The 21,515-nt window shown below is 41.1% G+C and overlaps 1 long non-coding RNA gene across 2 annotated transcripts in view; it reads right to left on the bottom strand.

Moving 5' to 3' along the window:
* Window positions 1-1,301: 1,301 nt before the first annotated feature.
* Window positions 1,302-21,515, bottom strand: part of LOC101936399 (uncharacterized) — a 120,078-nt gene continuing 99,864 nt past the window's right edge. The window contains exons 1-2 of one of the 2 annotated variants that reach the window (XR_010590373.1): window positions 9,632-9,744; window positions 1,302-7,653 (exon numbers count right to left, since the gene is read on the bottom strand). This is a non-coding gene — a long non-coding RNA (uncharacterized LOC101936399). Of the gene's footprint in view, window positions 7,654-9,631; window positions 9,745-21,515 lie in introns of those variants that run through there. The other variant, XR_010590374.1, reaches the window with a different exon arrangement.

Raw genomic sequence — 21,515 nt, 5'->3', positions numbered from 1 at the left:
AGCCCTCTTCCTCCCCTCCCCCCAGGGGCTGCAGGGACGTGCTGCCAGTCCCTTCTGGGAGCGGCACGGGGCCAGGGCAGGCAGGGAGCCTGCCTTAGCCCCACTGCACCACGGGCCTGGCAATCCCGCGGGCTGGATCCAAAGCCCTCATGGGCCAGATCTGACCTGCGAGCCATAGTTTGCCCACCCCTGATCTAGACCACCACTTTAGTTGAATACATGACATTCAATGCATCGCTTATCTTGTAAGAAACACAAGTTATAAAACTTTATGAAAGTCTGCTGGGCTATCTTTCTAACATCCATAAGCAGGAACAGAGCAACACATATGAGCAAATTCAGCATTCCAGCCCCTGTGGTGCCAGGAGTCTGACATCCACGTAGATGAAGCAGGCAGAATGCAGAAGTATTTAGGGATAACACAGTTGTAGGCTGGGGAAGAGAACTGGGTAGACTGGTGGGTTTTCCACTGGACACATTGACATAGGAACAGGGAAACAGAAGCCAGGGTCCACTGTGGCTATCAGCAGCTGCCTTGGAGTCCATGTGTGTGGCAGAAGGGCTATCTGAAAAGATCCCCAGGCCATATACCTTGAGTAATTGGGCTATCCTGGGGTGGGATTTGGCCCTAACTGTGTAATTCATGTTTATCAACCACAAAAATGTGCAGACCAGGCATTTCTCTAACTGTCTAACCACTGGCCAGTTTGCCAAGTAGACCCGCACTCTGCTAATCCAATGTATTTTGATTTTTATAGATCAGATGTGGTCAGTTTACACTTTAAAAACTGACTTAAATGGGACTTGAGCATATGCTTAAAATCAAACTCGTGCTTTGCTGAATTGAGAACTTATGTATGGGCACCTGGTGTGGCCTTCCGTAGCTACATGCTTAATGAGTGTAATGCAAAAATTCTGTACAACAGTATTGTTCATATTAAACTGAACTGGGCATGTGCAGTGTGACTTTCAAGGGGTCATATCCCATCAGATCAAAACCAGTCTTTGCTAGAAAACTTGGAGGCATATCTCCTCCATAAAGATGATAGTGGGGACAAATGTCAGCTTCCTATCCTAAACCTACTTGCTGCTAGAGCTGTTCAAAAAAGGTCAAAGGTTTTGTTTTGTTTTGTTTTTGTTTAGAATGGAGAGTGTATTTTTTGGTCATCCTATACTCAATAGTTGCAATTTCCCCTTCCGCCCACCAGTTTGCAGAAATTCTCACCTATGAGCTGTGTGTAACCTATGGACAAGTTATACTGGAGAGGGAGGACCATACATAAATGAGGCTAACAGTGCTGATCATAAAAAAATAGGTTTACTTGTAGTTGCAGTGTACTGGATCTCCAAAACACATCACTTCCATCAGCCACTTGCTTTAGAATCTTTAGAGATGCAACGGCATTCCCGGTGTACATACAGTAAAGTTTGTATAAATAGAAACATCAGCTGAAATGTTCCAAGGCTTTGGAACATCTTAACTTTAATGGGAACTGAGGGTGTCATTTTTAGAAGTGACTAAGAGAGCTAGCCCAACTTTCAATGGGAGTTGAATCCTTTTAGTTGTTTTATTAAAATCCTATCCTGTATGTCCAAACGCATTACATGGTTCTGACAATCTCAGCTGTCACTTTGAGTCTTAACAATTGCGTGGATTTGACATAGGACGAACAAATTTCCTGCTTAATTAGCAATTTCTGTTAAAAAATAAAAACCAAAACACAAGTTAACATTTTTAACAGCTCGAGAACGTACACTGAAGCTGAACTGTCAGAATGCAAGAAGAAATGATGGAGTCACAGGAAGTACAGAGCTCATAGTCATAGGTATGCAAAAGCCATCACAAGTATGGAATAACAAAGTCAATAGCTAAGCAGAAACACACTTGACATTCAATAAAAACCACTTATGGACAAAAGTTCAAACAAAGGAAAGAGATGCATGGAAAACTTAATGGAGAGTTTTGCAATCTGAAAAAGACAAAATACCCTTTAAAACATGAGCAGAATTGGCAATTAAAGTACAGTATTCATTATCAGTGTGCACATGTATTAACTAACAGTTTGCTTTTGACTTTTTCCCACTTAGACTTCTTCCACTTTAAGCATTCTTATTTTTTTGGCTCCAGTTCTGTTTAAAAATACCAGGCATCATTCAAATACTTACTGATATTCTGATCCAAGAACAATGAATTATAAAAGAAATCTAATTGCAGTTTGTGTAGTTATACAAATAACAAGAAGGCTCTCAATAACAAGGGTAACAAGAATACACTTAAATAGTTACAATGAAACTTTAGTTTATGTTCTACCCTCAAGATCAGGAAAAATGTCATCTAACCTGAAAGGGTGACTTTTGTACAGGCCTATATATTTAAACTGGTGAATAAAAAATGGAGGAATACAGATTAAACCATCTGAACTATAAAGTAACATTGTACTGTATTTTGTCCATGTTTAAAGCTCCCCAGATAATCAGCTGTTTGCTAATATTCTCAGAACTGTACTGACATCCTACTCCACACCTCCATGCTGTATCTCCTGTGACAGCATGAGCACTGGAACAAACCTGCTTGTGTGCGATATTCATTTTCTGTTGGAAGCTTGCTTACCTTGCCATCAACATTACACCACCAAGGTTTCACAATCTTATGCAGTTCAACATGTTTGCCATATTTCTGACTTCCATCAGGAACCTAAAACCTCATTACAAGTGATAGTCTGTTGCATTGTGTATAGCGGGAGACTGAGGAAATCAAGTGTGATGCTTCTCTGATAGCTTGAAAAATTGAAAATAAACTGAGAATTATGTCAGCTTAAAGGTTAGCGGGAGAAGGAGAAATTTGAAGCTGATTCTTTAACTCTCATGCATATTAATAATGCACCAAGCATAAGAAGAATGCAGACTTCTATGATTAATTTTGGGCAAAAAACAACTGAACTGAAAAAATGTTATTCCCGCCTGGGAGAATGGCGGGCTCATAGCAAAGGTAACAAGGGATGAAGCCACTCCCTGCAGCTGATGCTGATAGGGGCTGTAAGTCGTTACTATCTGATGGCTGTTTGTTGACCTGCTGTATTTGAATTGAGTTGACAGTTTCACTCAATTTCCTAGGAGGCAAGTGAGCACATCACAAAGTTACACTCACAGTTGGCATTGGTTGACTCATTTGTTGGCAGGCTCAGCAAAGAGCCCAAATATTAAATGGACTTGGAGAACAAACAACTTCTCATCCCTGGGGTTGTTCCCTCTGTTTCAAGGCTGGAGGTGGTTTGGGGAAGCTGGCACTGATCTCCATGCTGTGTATTTTAAATGAAATTCATTTTTCAGTGTTGTCAGTCTGTACTTTTTCCAAGTAGTAAGTTTAATTTTTAAAATTATCTGAAAATAATTCTGGTACTCAATGCCTATACAAGGCAGACATGAAGTGCATGTTGGCTTCTTTCTTCTAAGCAATAATTGAAATTTCATGGTAAAGGACCTCTTGAGTTTCTAGCCCCGGATAAAGAAAAATCTAAAATGGCCAACTTGAAATGAACCCATCTTAACCACTTTTAAAGATCAAAAATTGTGTAATTCTTTCCTAATGTTACTTATTTCTGTGTTTCTTGGTACTTCCTGATTCTGTCTGGGACCATACATGAAATTTCTGAAGTACCGTGAAAGATATTTCTCTTGAAAGTTTCTGCCAAGTTTTGCAGGATCAAGAAGCTTGGGATTGTCCGGATAAAGTTCAGATGAGTATCTAAAGGCCAGTGATGCATCTCCCATTGACTTCAAAGCATGCAACTAATGGGATGATCAGGCCCAAGTCTTTAGTCACCTTTCCAAAATGAGTAGAGCTGGACAGGAATTTTCCACTCATGTTTTTTCAATGGAGAATAGCTTCCACAATCTCAACTTTCCACAAGAAAACTTTATTGGCTGTGAATTTTTCAAAATTTTTATAGGAAAATAGAAACAAAATGTTTGTTTGGGACTGACCCAAATCTGGACACTTCAGCATTGAACTGCTTGAGCTGTCATGGAGTCTTATGGGAATTGTGGTTTAATTCTCTATGTATCATTTCCCTCCATTCTCTATGGGCTGGGCTCCCTGGTCAGACTATTACTTCCATGATGCATTGTCTCCCCTCTGGCTGAATTGTCATTGTGCATCCTGGGAAATGTAGTCTGGGCTACGCACAAAGAAACTGGCATTGATGCACTGAAATCGGTCTGGCCACACTGACTTACACCAGCTTCTGAATGGCATACTCAGCAGGCAGATGGAAGTGGCAGAAGTCAATTATGTTACAGAGAATGGATTAGGAGAAAGGTCCACAATATGGTATTTCCTGCTTTCCTATAGGATATGTCTACACTGCATACTAAGCCCAAACTCTGACACAGGTTTAAGCCCAAACCCTTCTTCTGTCCACACACCAATTAATCTGACTTGGGTCAGCAAGCACTTGGGATCTGGGTCCTAGGATCCTGCTAAGGGGGGTGGGTGGGTGAGAACCTGAGTCCTGCTGTGACTCTGATCCAAGCCCTGTCACTTTGCAGTGTGGATGCAACTCCCGAGTCAGAATATTTGCATAGTGCAGCATAGATGTGTTAGTGCAGCTGTAAGACCTGGCTCCAGCAATTGTAAACTCGGGTTTATAATGCAGTGTGGATGCTCAAGCATGGGTTTGGAAATACTGAGTCTACAAGCATCATTTTACACCAGCTGATGCGCTAGTCCAGGGATCGGGAAGCGGCACGGGCTGAGGGGTGTGTTGGCCACCGCTTCCCGCAGCCCCCATTGGCCTGGAATGGCGAACCATGGCCAGTGGAAGCTGCGATCGGCTGAACCTGTGGACACTGCAGGTAAACAAACTGTCCTGGCCCACCAGCAGATTTCCCTGATGGGCCACATGCCAAAGGTTGCTGATCCCTGCTCTAGCCTCTTGTGGGTCCTGAAATATTCATACAAATACAGTAACTCCTCGCTTAACATTGTAGTTATGTTCCTGAAAAATGCTACTTTAAGCGAAACGATGTTAAGCAAATCCAATTTCCTCATAAGAATTAATGTAAATGGGGAGGAGGGGTTAGGTTCCAGGGAATTTTTTTTTGCAAGACAAAAGGCTCTCTCTCTCTGTCTCTCTCTCTATATATATACACACTCACACAGTATAAGTTTTAAACAAACAATTTAATACTGTACACAGCAATGATGATTGTGAAGCTTGGTTGAGGTGGTAGAGTCAGAGGGTGGAAGAGGGTGGGATATTTCCCAGGGAATGCCTTACTGATAAATGATGAACTAGCACTCGGCTGAGCCCTCAAGGGTTAACACATTGTTATTAATGTAGCCTCAGACTCGACAAGGCAGCACAAATGAAGGGAGGAGACACAGCATGACAGAGAGAGACAGACACACACATGTGTGTGAGAGAAGTGCATTGCCCCTTTAAGCATGCTGACCGCACTAAGTACATTGCCTTTTTAAGTAGATCAGCAAGTTGAGACTGCAGCTGCTGCCAGCAAGCTCCCTCCATCCTGAGCCCTGTAGTGTCCCCTGCCCCACTCTGTGGAAAAGGAGTACAGGAGTGGGGGGCAGGAGCAGGGGGAGGGGGACACCCTGACATTAGCACCCCTCTTCCCCCTCACCTCCTGCATAGCAAGCAGGAAGCTCCGAGGAGCAGCACACGGCAGTGGGGGGAGGGACATCTGAACTGCCCGGCAATTGATGACCAGAGGGGCTGCCAGTTCCAAGCCCCCACCAGCTAGCTCAAATGGGCTTGCTTTGTCCACTGCTTGCAGAAAGACAAGCGTCTGCCAAACAATATTATAAGGGAGCATTGCGCAACTTTAAACGAGCAGATTCTCTAATTGATCAGCAACGAAAAAACATTAACTGGGATGACATTAAGTGAGGAGTTACTGTATATATCTTTTTTAAAGTGTACTGATGACACTACTCTCATTTTCTGACTTAACAGTGACATGTGCACATTCCTCAAAGTTGAGGATTTTTTTTCCAGTAGCATAAGTTTCCTGAAACTCATTCAGAATGTTAAGTGCCATTAATTTTCTCTTTGAGAAACAGAGCAGTTTTTAGTGAACATTAGACTGTTTGTTCCTGATAAATAATGAACAAACTCTTCTTTGTATAGCAATATGTTTTGAACACTTTCAAGTTATAAACATCCAAACGTTTTGAAACCCCCAAAATGGGACACTTAAGTATTCTGAAAGAAGTTCATTGGACACCTTATGAAAATCCAGAAACCTCCAGGTAAAATAGAGACATATGCCCTCTTATATATTGATGACTACCAAGGAAACTCTTCAACATATTTGTGACTGTGGACTGGGATGACTAACTTCTTCCACTGCAATACGTCAACACTATGCCTCTTTGTAGATCAAATTACTCTAAATGGTTGAAGACATGGCTGGCGTGCATCCTTCTCCAATCCTCAAAAGGCAAGAATATGCTCTCCAAAAAAGAGCTTAATCTTCACAAGTCCAGGCATCAGTGCAATGATCTGCACGATCAATCGTCTTCATGCTCTGAATAATGATGCTTCTCTGAACTCATGCTCAGTTACATTATTTTGAATTTATTTATAGATCCGTGGCTCTGGAGAGAGGCAAGATAGATCTCTTTGCTGCCCCGTTTACTTAAGCAAATGAATAGATCTCTACCATATATCCCCACAAAAACTATAGCTTAACTTCCCCTCTTCTCCCAAAATCAGAATCCTTCAAGAATCCTAAAAATAAGTATTGTTTTTGAATAGTTTATCTAGCAAGAATTAACCTTTGGCAAACGTCCAATATGTATAGCTTAATTTCTGAGTGGCTCAAGATATTCAAATTTTATTATAATGTATGCAGGCTTGTACTGAAGAGTTAAGTGAGTTTAAGATACGTAATAATCCAAAACACGTACTTACATAATTTGAGAAAAGGACATGCTCTGGGATACTGCTGATGTTGCATGCCAGTGGAGAATAAGTTACTCATTTGCTGGGCTTCTATTCAGTGATGAAATATCCTAACAAATTCCAGGATGGAACACCTGACACTTGCAATGGGTATAATAAGAGGCATCAGACCTCTTTCTAGCATAAGGAAAATCTTTAGAATGTGTTTGTGTTGTGGGTTTTTTAACTTACCCACCTCTCCCACACACTTTTTAAGAGGAGACCCTTGTTTTAATTAATTAAAAAAAACCCAAAGGGTTTGAAATTCCATTTACCAGGATCTTCAGGAATGACAGCAACAGCTTGTTGGTGGATTGAACATACATCAGTTTAAGTGGTAGGCAAAGTCACAAAACCAGTTGACAGTTGTTTCTCCTGTCCATCAACACCCCCCAAATCACATAGTATAAGTCAGTGTTTGCTTTGATTAGGCGCTATAGTGAGCTACAAGCAGCACTTCTCGTTTTGTGCTTGGGCCATTGTCCATGGATGGCTCTGGATTCTGCAAGCTAACGGTGGCCTCCTGCCGTTCCAAGGATGGTGGTCCTGCAGATGCAGCAACAAATGTGAAGTTGTTGTCCTGTACCCTTGGTGTAGTGCGGCACACTCGGGTGGACTTTGAAGAAAACTTGTTGCTGGTGGTAGCAGATGTTTTATCACATTTCAGAAGTGCACAAAAGCACCTGTAAAACTAAGACACAAAACATAAACAATGAGTGAGAATCTTATTTACTCACACCATCTTATTCTGTGTGAAACATTTCACCCAATGGTACTCCCAGGTCCTCCTTTGGGTGCAGCACTTAATTTTCTAGAACAATAATGCAAAACACCATGGGTGGTTAATTGTATCATGTTGCGATTCAACTTGTTTTTGTTGTTGTTTTTTTTACAGTAGCCATCAGAGATCAGGACTCTATTATGCTAGGGATTGTATAAAACCATTTATTGCCTTGAACAGTTTACAAGCCAGGGCACCAATCCCAGCATGTAGGTGGACTGCTGTGCCCATACAGAACCCCCAGATGCCATGGGTTCTGCACAAGTGAAGCATTGGTTGTGTGCAAGATGTTGTTGGGTCAACTAAGCCAGGATGCAGTAGTGAGTATAACAAGCAATACGAAGGATCAGAAGAGGGTGGATAAGGGAAGCAAGTAAAGAACACGCTTAACATAGGCCATCTATGTGCACAGCTAGATTATTCAGATTATCCTCTCTTCCAGAGCTCTGTAGTGTTCTAGGCTCTTAGTTATTTATAGAAAGATAGAGTTCCTACTCAAAGAGCTTCCAATTTAGTTTCAGAAGTAATGCAACAAGAGGGTGAGAAACATGGTAGGAGGCAAGGGAGGAACAAAGATAAGACCAAGATCATGCCATGACTTTGATATGGAGTTTGCACACAATGGGTTTCTATTAAATATAACTGATATTTTGCATAGTTCACTATTTTCTTGTTGACAAACAGCAGAAGTGATTTATAAGGAGTTTAAATAAGGAGAGAGAAGTGGCTTGGCCAGCACAGAATCATAGAAACGAAGGCTGAAAAGGACCTCAAGAGATCATCATGTCATACATGCTTCACACACATGCATGGGAAAAGGTGCAGGGAGTACATGGAAAGGGGTGTCAAGGCTGGAGTTGCTGCAGTTGAGGGGTTGAAGTACCGAAAGAAATTACTACAACTCAGTACTATGCTGACTATACAGAAGATTTTATTGTTTTACCTCACAAAGGCCTTTAAATTACAATGTCCTATTTTCCCATTAAGGTTTTGTTAGCTGTAAAAGCCTTCATTTTTTTCAGAAATGTTCCCCATCTATTTAATTACAAGTCTGAGGAAGCATGATCATGTTGAGTGAGATAGTTAACTCCAGTAGGCTTGTGCAGTGTAATAATCTAAAGGCATGTAGGAATTTCTGTACTGTATATCTGCCTGTTACAACCCAATTCATTTCATCCACTCCTGACTAAAGAGCTGTACTTCTCAGATGGGAGAACTCATGGCTAATAGCTTAGTAGGCTTTATTATAATGACTATGTAATCATAGGCAAAATGCATTAATTCAACCATGATCTAAAAGGCTGCCAGAACCTGCTAATGATATTGGCAAATCAATCGTACTAGCCTGTGGCTGGTTTATTGAAAATATGGTGGAGCTTCAATTAACTGAACATCAGAGCAAGGTTGTCTACCTAATTGAATCTTATTGGGGGAATAAAAAGGAAATTAGGTAGTTTACTGGAGTTAAGCTTTCCAGATAGACTTTTTGTGAGTCAAGCATCTGTTATGCAGTGCTTTTTTTAGATGTTCAGCAAAAAATGGAATGCATTGGAGATTAGAATTTGTCTATGAAGTGAGAGTTAAGGCCATTAGTACCTATTAATTAAACAAATGATTGCTCAAAACATATCACCAGATTGTTGAAAAACGATCATTTGAATGGGATTTTTTAAAGTCAGTTTCAACCAACAGGAAAATTTTGTTGGAGAATTTTCAGTTGGTCAAAAGAGCCATTTTTCATCAAAATGGTTTTGTGCTGCATTACAGAGGTCAGCTCCCAATGCTGGACTTCTCCATAGTTTTTAAAGCAATCTCTACTAATAGTGCTTTAAAGTCTGCTCCCTATAAACTAGAGATGGTGAGTTCTGAAATATTAAATTACTCTTACCTGCACTGAAAAATTCTCAATTGCGTCACAGCATACAAGGAATATTTCCTATTGTTGTCTTCTTTTCCTTCCCCCATTCCCACCCCACCCCTACAGTGGAGAACAGGATTGAATGGTGCATTACAACTGTCACAGGGTGATTGGCCCATTTGAGAGTTGGTCCAGTTCACCTGTGACTAATTAGCTGCCTGATAGAAGGCACCTGGTGTCTGAAAACCTAGGCTGTGTTAGGTAAGGGTTTTCTGGAGCAAGCTCTATGAGCTTTTCTTGATTTCCCCTGAGAGAGTACAAGTTCGGAGCTTCTTGGCAGGGAAGAAGATCTGGCCCAGAGGAAGAACTGGGTAGAGTTGGTGGGTCAGGATTGACTGGAGCTGGGGAACTCCACCAACTGGAATTCTTATGAGGCAGCTCCTCGGTAAAGGGGAACATCTGTTTCAGCTAGGGGCAGAGGATGATTCCGGAGGAGCTCTGTAGAGGTAAGGAGGCCTGGGGAATGGAACACTGCAGGAGCCCTGAGGTGACAGTTGCAGTAGAAGAGTTGTAAGAAATTTGGAGACTGGTCAGTGGGGTGGAGGCCCTGAAGTAGGGTTGCAGGAGTCATGGAGTAGGGATTGTTGCCTTAGGTAACTAGATGACCTGGAGAGGTGTGTGTGTGTGTCAGGATAGGCACAGGGACAACAAACTTGGTGAACTGCTGCCTCTTTAACTTTAGGGTTTGTGAACTGTTTCAGTTTGAGGGACCTGGGAGTTGAGGCACACATTAATAATGATGCCAGAAAACAGAGGTCCTGTTAGACTGTGAGAAGAACTGCTTTCCTTTCCTGGGTGGGTGAGATGGCTGCTGGTCTTGTGGGTGAGGAAAGGAGGGACAACTCAGTTGGCTCTGGGGACTGAAGAAGGGGAAACTGAGGTTGGATGCACATGTTGCACCTGGTCAGCCATTTGAGAGTGTCTTGGTGGGGATGGAACCTGTGACAGAAACTTTAATTGTCATCTCTAGATTTTCACAATTAACCTCTCCACTCTGGTTCTTAAGACTTCTTGTAATTTATTCAAATTACAAGTCATCCACCTTGAAGCTAGTGCAAGAATCTGTGGTGAATAAAGGGAATAACTGAGGAGTTTAAGGATGTTAGAGAAGCTAAATGACTTCTTTGTATTAGTCTCCACTGCAGAGGATAATGGGGAGATGCTTACAATTTTCAGCTAACAGATGAAGCACTGTCAGAGATTAAGGTGTCAAAAGAGGAGGTGGTGAAACAAATTGATGAATTAAAGAGCAACAAGTCACCAGGATCAATATATAGCGGCACCAATTCCTTCTCTTTTTAGTGGTATTACTGGCTTCTGCAGCATTCTCCATCAAGTATAGGGAGTATGGTTTTTGTCTTCTACTTGTACTGTAAGATCTATAGGATAGGGACCACATTTTGCTCTGTTTGTACAGTGTCTAGCACAAGGGAGTCCTCATCCATGGCTCCTAGGTGCTATGGGGATACAAATAAAAAAACCCTTTAAAACTGGAGTGAATCTCTTAGTATTTCCAGTTCCAACGGAATTTTAAGAATGAAGTGGCTGAGCATCTAAGAGAATGTGCAATCTATCATTAAAAATCAACTATTGTACCAGAGCACTGGACAGGAGCAAATACCATAGTTACGTGTTTTAAAAGGTCTTAGAAGTCATTCTAGGAATTACAGAACAGTAAGTCTATTTCAGTTTTGGATACATTGATTGAAATGATCACGTGGAGATAACCATGGTGTGATTTTTTGTTAAGTAAAAGAAAAGCATGCCTTCTAACCTACTATACTTCTTTAAACATGACAGCAAAATCATAGACAAAGGAGAACCAACTAATATAATTAAGGAGGGAGATTTTTCCAAGCGACTTAGGCACCGAACTCCCTTTGAAAGTCGATAGAAATTGGGTGCTTAGCTGCCTTCAGTGTCTTTTGAAAATCTCCTGCTATAAGTCCCTGATGAGACTTTTCAAGAAACGAACTAGTCATGAGGTGAGAGGCAAAATACTGTAATGGATTAGAAATTAGCTCAGAGAAATCAGAGTAGAAATAAAAATGCAACTTTCAGCAGGACTAAAGGTTAATAGTGGGGTGCCACATAGGTTCTACACTTGTCCCAGTATACCTCTACCTCGATATAATGCTGTCCTCTTACCGCGTTATAGGTGAAACCGCATTATATTGAGCTTGCTTTGATCCACCGGAGTGTGCAGCATTCCCCCCCCCTTCCCCCCCCCGCCCCCGAGCACTGCTTTACTGCATTATATCCAAATTTGTGTTATATTGGGTCATGTTATATCGAGGTAGTGGTGTATTATTTAATCTGAAAAGGGGGATGAACAATGAGGTGGCAAAACTTGCAGAAGTCGCAATCACTTCTTACTGCAACTAGAGCTGGGTTTGAGAAACTTCACAGGGTGTTGTCAAAGCTGGGTGATCGTGTATTATGCTAGTGTTGAAAAAGTCATCTCTTCAAAGAATTCCATTCTATGTGCATTTGGAACTACTCCAGCACACTGCTGGATTCTAAATAACTATGACCAGGGGAGGGCAGGCAGGCGCGGTGGAGGCACAGATGTCACTGTGGACAGGTCAGTGACAGCCTGTTCAATGCAGATGATAAATAGAGTTGTGGTGCATAAGTGTTGGGGCAGAACTTGGTACTGAAAATATTTAATGCCATTCTTGGAACTGATGGCATACCCTCATTGGGAATAATGTATACAGTTCAGGACACTGTCTTAAAGTTACAGCAGAACTAGAAAGGGTTCAGAGACATTCAATGGCCTTGAAAAGCAACACAATTTAAAAAAGGTAAACTTGTATTATTCTAGGCACTGACCTGTGGAGCTCAGTGCCTCAAACTGCTATTGAGGCCAAGAGCTTAGCAGGGTTCAGAAAAGGATTAGAGATTTATGTGGATTATAAAACATCCCCAGTTAGATTAGATGGGATAATGGGATTTAAGAGAGGAAACCCTCATGCTTCAGAGCATGAGCCAATCACTAACTGACTGGGCGTAGGAAGAAACTTTCCTTATGGGCAGGTTATTCCATAGTTGTCCATGTTGTGGGTTTCTTGGATCTTCCCCTGAAGCAGCTGGTTCTGGCCACTGTCAGAGACAGGACATTGGACTAGATGGACATGTTTTCTGGCATTGCAATTCCTACCATGTGTTCCTATATAATTATCACACTTCATGAATCTGAGAGTCCCTGAAAAGCTGCCCCCAATGGATTTCTCTTGAATAAGGATGGTATTTTCAATCTAAGATTTTGTCAATACCAGAAACACTCCAATTCCTTTTCTGCTGAAAAGACCAGTTACATCAGAGTGACACCTTTGCAGCCTTTTATCTTTGAATTTCTTAAATAATAATGAAAAGTAGATGACAATGGGGCAGGAACTAGGAAAACAGGACAACGGGGCAAGATGACAGCTTGGTGAATAGTGAAATAATATCTTTGTACATTCTACTGAATTTCTAATAAGTGGATCTGAATAAGCTTGCACCCTCTCTGTCTTTCTGGAAAGAGGCAAATAAGCTACGCTTATATCTGTACAAATGTTTAGGGGAAGCTTCTCTTTAACAGGTGTTTATAAGGGACAGTTTAAGGCATGTCAGCACACCCTTCAGAAACAGGTCATGCACACACAGGTGTGCAAAATTAAGATCAGTAACTAGGGGAAAGAAATTGGACTAATAAATACGGCTTCATGAAAATGTCCAAGGCCATTCTTATTCCCGTAGAGGGGCAGACGTGCAGTGTTTCCCCCAAACCCTGGCTAGAAATGAGTCCCAGGATCTGAGCCAAGCTCAAACCAAGGCCCTGCTTAGGGTGCCAGCTGCTTGAGTCACAGAAGAGCAGTGTCTCTGCTTTCTTTAATAACTAACAAATCCATGCCTGTAAGGATGCAAAAATAGGCTCAAAAATGTGACCCAAATCTAAGGTTTTGTAAGCAAAAGCATCAACCCTCTAGTACAGGCAATTTAGCTTATTCCAGTTCAACAAAATAAGCTATAGTGTCATGAAGTGCCTTATACAGGTACAACTGTATCTTCACTATGGCTTTGACTGGCATAGCTCTGTTGTCAAAAAATAACACCCCTTACTGACATAGTTATGTTAGTGACACTTTAGTATAAACTTAAGGTTCTTCCCTACGATCTTGGCTAGAGTTCTGGGAAGGAAGCAAATTTCACAAGACAAGCAATATGTGGCTACATCTTTCATAATTAGGACTAGCTGGAGCCCTGACAAATAGTCGATTCAGTGACCCAGACAAGGATCTACTTCCCCTTTGACAGTTGCCCATTTACTGTATGGTGAGGTAAGAAAACTAATTCTAAATCTTTGCCATGATAGTTATGGCAAAGGGAACTGAATCCTCCATTGTAGTGTGTTGGCCTTGCTGCAGGAACTGTGACAGAGTATAATAACTGAAACCACTTATTAGAAAATGTTTGCTTTATAGCGTCCTAAGTTGTCTCCAGTTGTTTATTACCTAATTATTGCAAATACATCAAATGTAGATCACTGTAATCTCCAAAGGCAAAAGGAGGCTCGCTAATGTTGTTGAATAATATGCGGTCGTTAAATGCTCCTTTGAAGAGTTTTCACAATGCAGGCACTTCAAGGCCATTATCAAAATGTATTTTTGAATACAGGGTGGCTGCTTGGATTCAACCCACTTGAGGTGGAGGACTATGTCAGTCTCTTCTCACTCTCAGGAAAAAGTAGAATTAATCCTCAAACAGGGAACAAAGTACATTGTATACAATTAAACCTAACACTAAACAGCTCCTTTCTGTGCCATGCTTCCCCATCCCCCAGAGAATGGCACACAATCAGTGGAAAGAGACTTATGTTTGAAGTTGAGCCCAATCCTGCTCCCTTTTACGATTGGGTGTTTGGCCATTGGTTTAGATAGAAGCAGGAGCAGAAAGAGACTTTCAAAGGACATCTTAACTGCTGTTGTACTGTTTATAAGTGTAATGGTTCCCATAGGAAAAAGCCATAATTTAATTTGCAGATGAGCATTCTAGAGTGCAACTCAGGTGCACCTTTTGCACTTAAGAACCAGAAGCCTTTACATCTATTGTGGTTGTACTTGTGGATCTCTTCAATCTGGGACACACTTGATATTAAGGGTATATTTATAAATACTTTATAAGAGGTTAATAAATGATCAGTAGAAGCTGTAATGAATGGTTAACTCTCAGCTGGTGTAAACTGGAATAGCTTCATTGGTAACAATGGAACTACTCACTGATGGAAATGTTTGGAGCTTCTGTTCCAACTTTTGCATTCAGCTCTTAATTCAGATATGCACAGCCAGGTCACACATTTTTCAGATGCACATAAAAGGGCATAATGAATGCATCTGAATGATACATTATTCACAAATACAAGTTTTTATTTGACTGAAAGAGTCATTGTCTGAGTTAATTGACAACCCTTATTTGTACATGCAGTCAATCCTTTCCCATGCAAATAAGGGCTTGCAGGATTGGGTACTAAATAGTGCTCCATAATACAGTTTGGTGCTACACAAGCCAATGTACACTGCCAAATGAGATGCTAAGGGAACAACAAATGAGCACTTTTATGGAGATGCTGGACTCACTTAGAGTTAGTATTAAGAATGTATGTACATTGATATATTCCAATATTATCATCATGCTTATGTAGGTAGGAGAAATTGTATGTCCCATATAAACTGTCACTTAGTAAACACAGCCTTGAGAAACTAAAAACTTGTTTATCAATTATTGCACCCTCAAGCCAGTGCCTTTTCTTTGTGCAATATTTCATAAAGGGAAACAGATCACCAAAGTGTTACTCCAGCAATTGCTTGAGATTATTCAATTATGAAGCAAACTAATTAGTTTTCTTTTTTCAGTCGCCTGGCCCACTTTCACAAGTGAACAGTCTCCAGTGATAACATTTCAACAGACTGTCCTCTTTACAGTGACAGAGCTTCAACTTATGAACTTTTTCCTGAAATAAGCCAAGAATTCAGCACTGAGTTTATAGAAGCAGTCTTGACTGGGGCTCAGAAACTGAGATTTCCCTATGTTGTTTTGAATCTCACACAGTATGAACAGTTTTTCAATTTATGATTGAAATTTCTGAGTATACCTGTGATGTTGCACCCCATAATGCTTTATAGAAATATGCTTAGAGTGTAAATATGACATAACTGGAATATGTTTTATGAATGTAACAGATCTCTGCAAAGGTTATAATCTACTGGATATATTCATCCTATTTGTATGCATGTATCATTTTTGTATTCAAAGTTATGAATATTGGCTATATACTTGTTTGATTTTAAGTAGACTCAGTGAAGCAGTTGGTTATTTTCTTGAGGAAAAGACTATTCTCAGTAACTGCCCAATCAAGAATCACTTAAGCGAACAATGAACATTGAGAGATGCCAATCCACATCTGAGCTTTCCTGGGAATGTGGCGCCGGCCTGTAAGGAACTGAGTCATTCATGGACATGTATCAGAGGGGTAGCCGTGTTAGTCTGAATCTGTAAAAAGCAACAGAGGGTCCTGTGGCACCTTTAAGACTAACAGAAGTATTGGGAGCATAAGCTTTCGTGGGTAAGAAACTCACTTCTTCAGACTTGCATCTTGCCACAGGACCCTCTGTTGCTTCATTCATGGACATGTGATTCCAAAACTCCATCTTGGAGCTGGATCCTGCATAGGAGAAGGGAAGGGGTTTCCACCCACAAAAGAGAGACTACATAAGCCCCTGGGGAAACCCCTCCATTTTGTCTTCAGCTGGCACAAAAGCTAGCCTCTCCACTCCAAGGAGATGCCTGAGAGAAAGTGGAACAAAGAACAGTAACTACAAGGGTGTGAGTGATTGCTGGACCCAGACTAGGAGGAAGTCTCTAGTCTGTAAAAGAGGCTTATTGGAACATCTCTGAGGGTGAGATTTTATCTGTAATCACTTTCTTACCGTATTAGGCTTAGACTTGCGTGTCTTTGTTTTATTTTGTTTGGTAATTTACTTTGTTCTGTCTTATTACTTGGAACCACTTAAATCCTATATTTTATATTTAATAAAGTCACTTTTTACTTATTAATTAACCCAGAGTCAGTATTAATACTGGAGGGGGGGGGGTAAAACAGCTGTGCATATCTCTCTATCATTGTTATAGAGGGAGGACAATTTTATGGGTTTACCCTGTATAAGCTTTATACAGAGTAAAATGGATTTATTTGGGGTTTAAACCCCATTGATAGCTGGGTATCTGAGTGTTGGAGACAGGAGCACGTCTTAAGCTGTTTTCAGTTAAGCCTGCATCTTGTGGGGGATGTGGTTCAGACTTGGATCTGTGTTTGCAAGAGGCAAGCGTGACTGGCTCAAACAAGACAGGGTACCGAACCCCCCAAGCTGGCAGGGAAAACGGGCTCAGAGGTAGTCTAGGCACATCAGGTGGCAGTCCCAAAGGGGTTTCTGTGACCCAACCCCTCACAATACCCCTATGTGCTGGGTTAGCCTGCCTCAGAAGATGCTCAGATACTAAGGTCATGAGTGCAGTACAAGCATCTAGATAGCATATGTTGCTAGGCCTCTCATCTGTGAGTTAACGAGCACCTGATATATATCTTAATGTAATTTCTTAGCCACCTCACATGCTCCCAGAGTATTCTGTGCTACAGAAACATACCATCTTCAGGACCAGATTGTCTCACCCTTGTGTAGGTGCACTGAGTGGTTGGGAGACACAAGGGGCTACAGCCATATATGATCCACAAGTGTCAGGCATAGTTATGGTCCCTATGATATCATTTTGGGATGATGGGGCATGGGCAGTCTTACCTAGTGGTCAGAGCAGGAGTTGGTAGTCAGGCTGGGTCAGATACCAGGCAAGCCAAAAGGCCAGAGTCCAAGGCAAATCAGAGGGCAAAACTGAGAGTCAGGAGACAGGTAGGGTCGGGTTACCAGGAGAGCAGTAGCAAGGAGTAGGTATTGCAGAGGAAGTAGTCTTAAGCAGGGAAATCCCAGTTGCATGGACAACTTCCTGGTCCTGTGCTGGGTTTGTATAGAGGCGGTGAACCAATCAGGACTCCCACTGTTCTGCCAATTGGATTCCAGGACTGGAGTGCTCTGTTGGAGCTCAGCTTCTATTTTGGCAACTGTTAGCAGGACCTGGGGTAGCAGGTTGGAACTTGCTAGCTCCTAAGAGCCCTGTGGATCCCCAGTTCCTGATGCATCTCCATTATTTCTCATTTTACTTGCTGCTGTATAGTGGCTGTGACCTTCGTCCAGTGTGAGAGAACATGCTTTGTCTTATTTTTCTCTGTACTCTTCCTGAGAGCTCTTGAAGCTATGGCTATCTAGGTGTAGAATCCTTTGGAAGCTGTGGTGTATTAACTCCAATGGTGGAGAAAAATCTTCCTGCCAGACCACTAATAGTTTCTAACTATGATTTGAGCTGCAAGGGTAGGTGTGGGTATCTGACTTTTAATTTTGTATTAAACTTAATTGAAACTTTATGTAACTTCAATATGAATAGCTCCTTTGGGAAATTCTGAGGTTGAACTAGTCACAAATGTGGATTTGCCTAGCTAAATGTCTATCCAAGTACTGGAAGTCATTAAAGGAAACTGAGGCCTATCTCAAATGTGGTTTGGAGTTTAAGACTAATGGCTAGTCATGCAAGACTGGAAGGAGGTATTCAATGAGGAAACTGTTTGTTGTCTCTTACCTGATGGAAGCTGGGATGAAGGATGCAGCCCACTATGCACAAAGACAAATTAATTTCTACTATACAAAGTAAGTGGTGTTCATATTAGATTAGATTAAATCATCTAAATTCTGGGGCTGGCTTAGTGGCACTTTTTTGTAGTGAAGTGCTACATAAGTATCAATTTGATTAACCAACTTTTATGACTTTCTCTTTGGTTTCTACCCCTTAACAAATAAACTTTGCTTTTAAGTAAAGTAACTGGAATGGGAGATACAGAGTGGGGTACTTCTTGTTATTGGAAAGCCCCAGGAAAGGGAAACAAGATTTCTAGCCATTAAGAGGCTGAGTCAGAAAACTGCTATTGTCACATAGTGACTGGGCCCTTTAAGAGGGGCAGGGCCAATGCACCTTTGACTGGTCAGCTGACCCAAATTAGGTTTAAAAGAGGGCACCTGGACCCATAGGGAAGGGAGATCTAGTGAGTCAGAGTGCTGTGAGGTGGTGGTGGTGGTAAACTAGGCATGTTTAGTCTTAAGAAAAGAAGTCTTGGAGGGTGGGGAGAACCTGATAATGGTCTTCAAGTACGTTAAGGGCTATTATAAAGGAGACAGATCAATATTTCTTCATGTTCACTGACCTATGACCTCAACTAAGAAGGAAAGAACAGACTGAGTAAAGACTAATAGGTGTGTGGGTTGGACTTTGGTGAACATACACTTGAAATGTGAAATGAATTTGCTTTATCCATTCTTGCACCTTTTTTTCCCCCAGTCATTGCCAAATATTGTGGACACTGTCCCTTGCAAAGCACGTTAATATTTTCCCAGCAGCTCAGACTTAAGTGTGTAAAGGTGAGTGAAGTGAAAAAATAATTCTGTAGTGAAGTGAAAGACTCAGTCAATGTACCATCTTTAAAAATGCAGTGAAGAGCTCCAGGAGATGGAAAGACATGCTGCTGTGCCAAAGAAAGTAGCCTACATTCTTCCAACTAATTAATCATTAACGAACCATGGTGGGTGGAAAATTCTTACTCAATGGGAATTTCTTATGCCCCAATAAACATAACCAGGGCAATTCTCAGAGTAAAATCAATCAATCCCCATTCTCAGCAGTTAGACTGAAAGTATTAATGTCTGTTTCTACATGACAGTAAAAGAAACTTACAATCCATGTTCATTTTACACAATGGAAACCAAATATCCTAGTCAGAGAGCCTCTCAGTGGTTTGGATTTGCTAGAGGCGGGAGAACAAATTATTCTCCCGCTTACCCCCATCCAAATCCAGAGTAATTTTGCTGAAACTAATGAAGCCATTCGGGATTTATGACTGTACTCAATTTGGTCAAGGGACTGGGCAAAGGCTGAAGACACAAACTTGCTTCCTCTAGATCCATGCTTTCTATGCTACATGGTCCTTCTGCAACTTTCTATATGTTTGAGGGCTCATGTGCACACACTCTCTTGTATAATTCTGAAGTTGCATGTATTCCCCAGGGTGTCTTTCTTTCTCTGTCCTGAGGACCACGGTGTAAGTCTGTCCAATTTCAGCTGTACAAGTATATACCAGTTTCTACCTATTGATTTCAAATCCATTCTTAGCATTTACAAGCCACAGCTATACCAACAAAATGTCTCCGTTTGCAATAGTTGCATGAGAATCCCTAACCAGAATATCTAAGTGCTGACTATAGAGTAGGAAAGAACTTGTCAAAAGTAATTTCTGGTTTGCAGGAAATGTCAGAATTATGAAACACATTTTCACTTTGAAATATTTTTTCCACCAGGAGTATTCTGTTAGTTGACATTGACACTTTTCATAATGTTTCAGTGTTGATGAAAATGACATTTTTGTCTAAAAAAAAATTGACAAAAGTTTTCACTAGCTCTAGAAACAACAATTTCTAAACATGTTTGCAACTAAGTAGTCTAACTAAACTATGTTCATTATCTGTAGAAAAATAAACCTTTAGTTTAAGCTACATACACTGAAGAGTATCAAAGGGATTCAGAAGCAAAGAATCAAATACAAACACTATCAGAGGAACTAAGCATAATAACAAATGTAGTGAAACTATATTTCTATTCTAACTGGCTAATGATGCAGAAATAAGACTCATCTCCACAAAAGAGCCAGTAGAAAACATTTTTTCTAAAACGATGGCACCGAATATGTCTCCTGTCTTGTGGATGAAATGAGTGATATACACAAAACAGTATGTCAGCAACACAGAACAGAAATTATCAGCAATACAATAACACTTTACAGGAGGGCCAGAAATGCTAAAAGATACATTCATCCTCCTGTAGAGTTGGACTGTTACCTTACAATCTTCCCTGAGTAAGGGTAGTATGTAATTTACAAAACCCTGGAGTGGATAGAACTGAAAGCTGGCTACAAAGAGATTCTTGAAGAACCTAGGAAGTGGTATCATTTGGCTTGGATGAGAGTTGAATGGAGCCCTGTGCTTCAAGACTGTGGCAGAGTAAAGGAAGAGGCCATGTGTAAAGGGAGCATAGATAGGCTGGGAGGTGAACTGGATGCCAGTTTCTTGTTCTGGAGCTCAAGACTAGCGCTCATGAGATGATGGGCAGAAGTTCCTATTCACAGCCCTGCACTAAGGGACGAGCGGGGATTGATCTCATGCTTGAGGGAGAGAAACTGGACCAATGATGGTTTGTTGGAACTGTTTGTGTTTTGGTCTCTTCTTCTGGAAGGGAGGGAGTTTTGGTTTAGCTGGAGATCTCTGCTTAACTACCATTGAGGGAAACTGAGGCAAAGACCGCATCTATAGGGGGAGCAGTAATAAGCCATGTCTCACTTAATTTGGTTTCTTCTCAAATGCAATGAATGGCTGGGATGGTTTGTGAAAGGTACTGGCTCCATCCAAGTAGTAAATGGCAGCCCTTTATATGCAGAACAGACCTTACCCTCCTGCAGTGCATCTCTGGCTGTCACGCCCAGAATCTAGCATGAAGAATAACACACCAATCCATGAAATAGGAAATGCACTGGACTGGCATGTGACTTCCCTAAAAGGGAAACTTTAAATAAATGCAAAAGCACACTTTCTAGTATGCATGATGTTTTCAGAGTTGGACTGGTATAAAACTTAGTTGGTTGAAAGATAGTAAATAACACATGTTT

Source organism: Chrysemys picta, chromosome 9 (genome assembly GCF_011386835.1).
Source record: "Chrysemys picta bellii isolate R12L10 chromosome 9, ASM1138683v2, whole genome shotgun sequence".
Lineage (NCBI taxonomy): Eukaryota > Metazoa > Chordata > Testudines > Emydidae > Chrysemys > Chrysemys picta.
The sequence above is the reverse complement of the archived record's forward strand: the minus strand, read 5'-3'. Positions and strand labels throughout refer to the sequence as shown.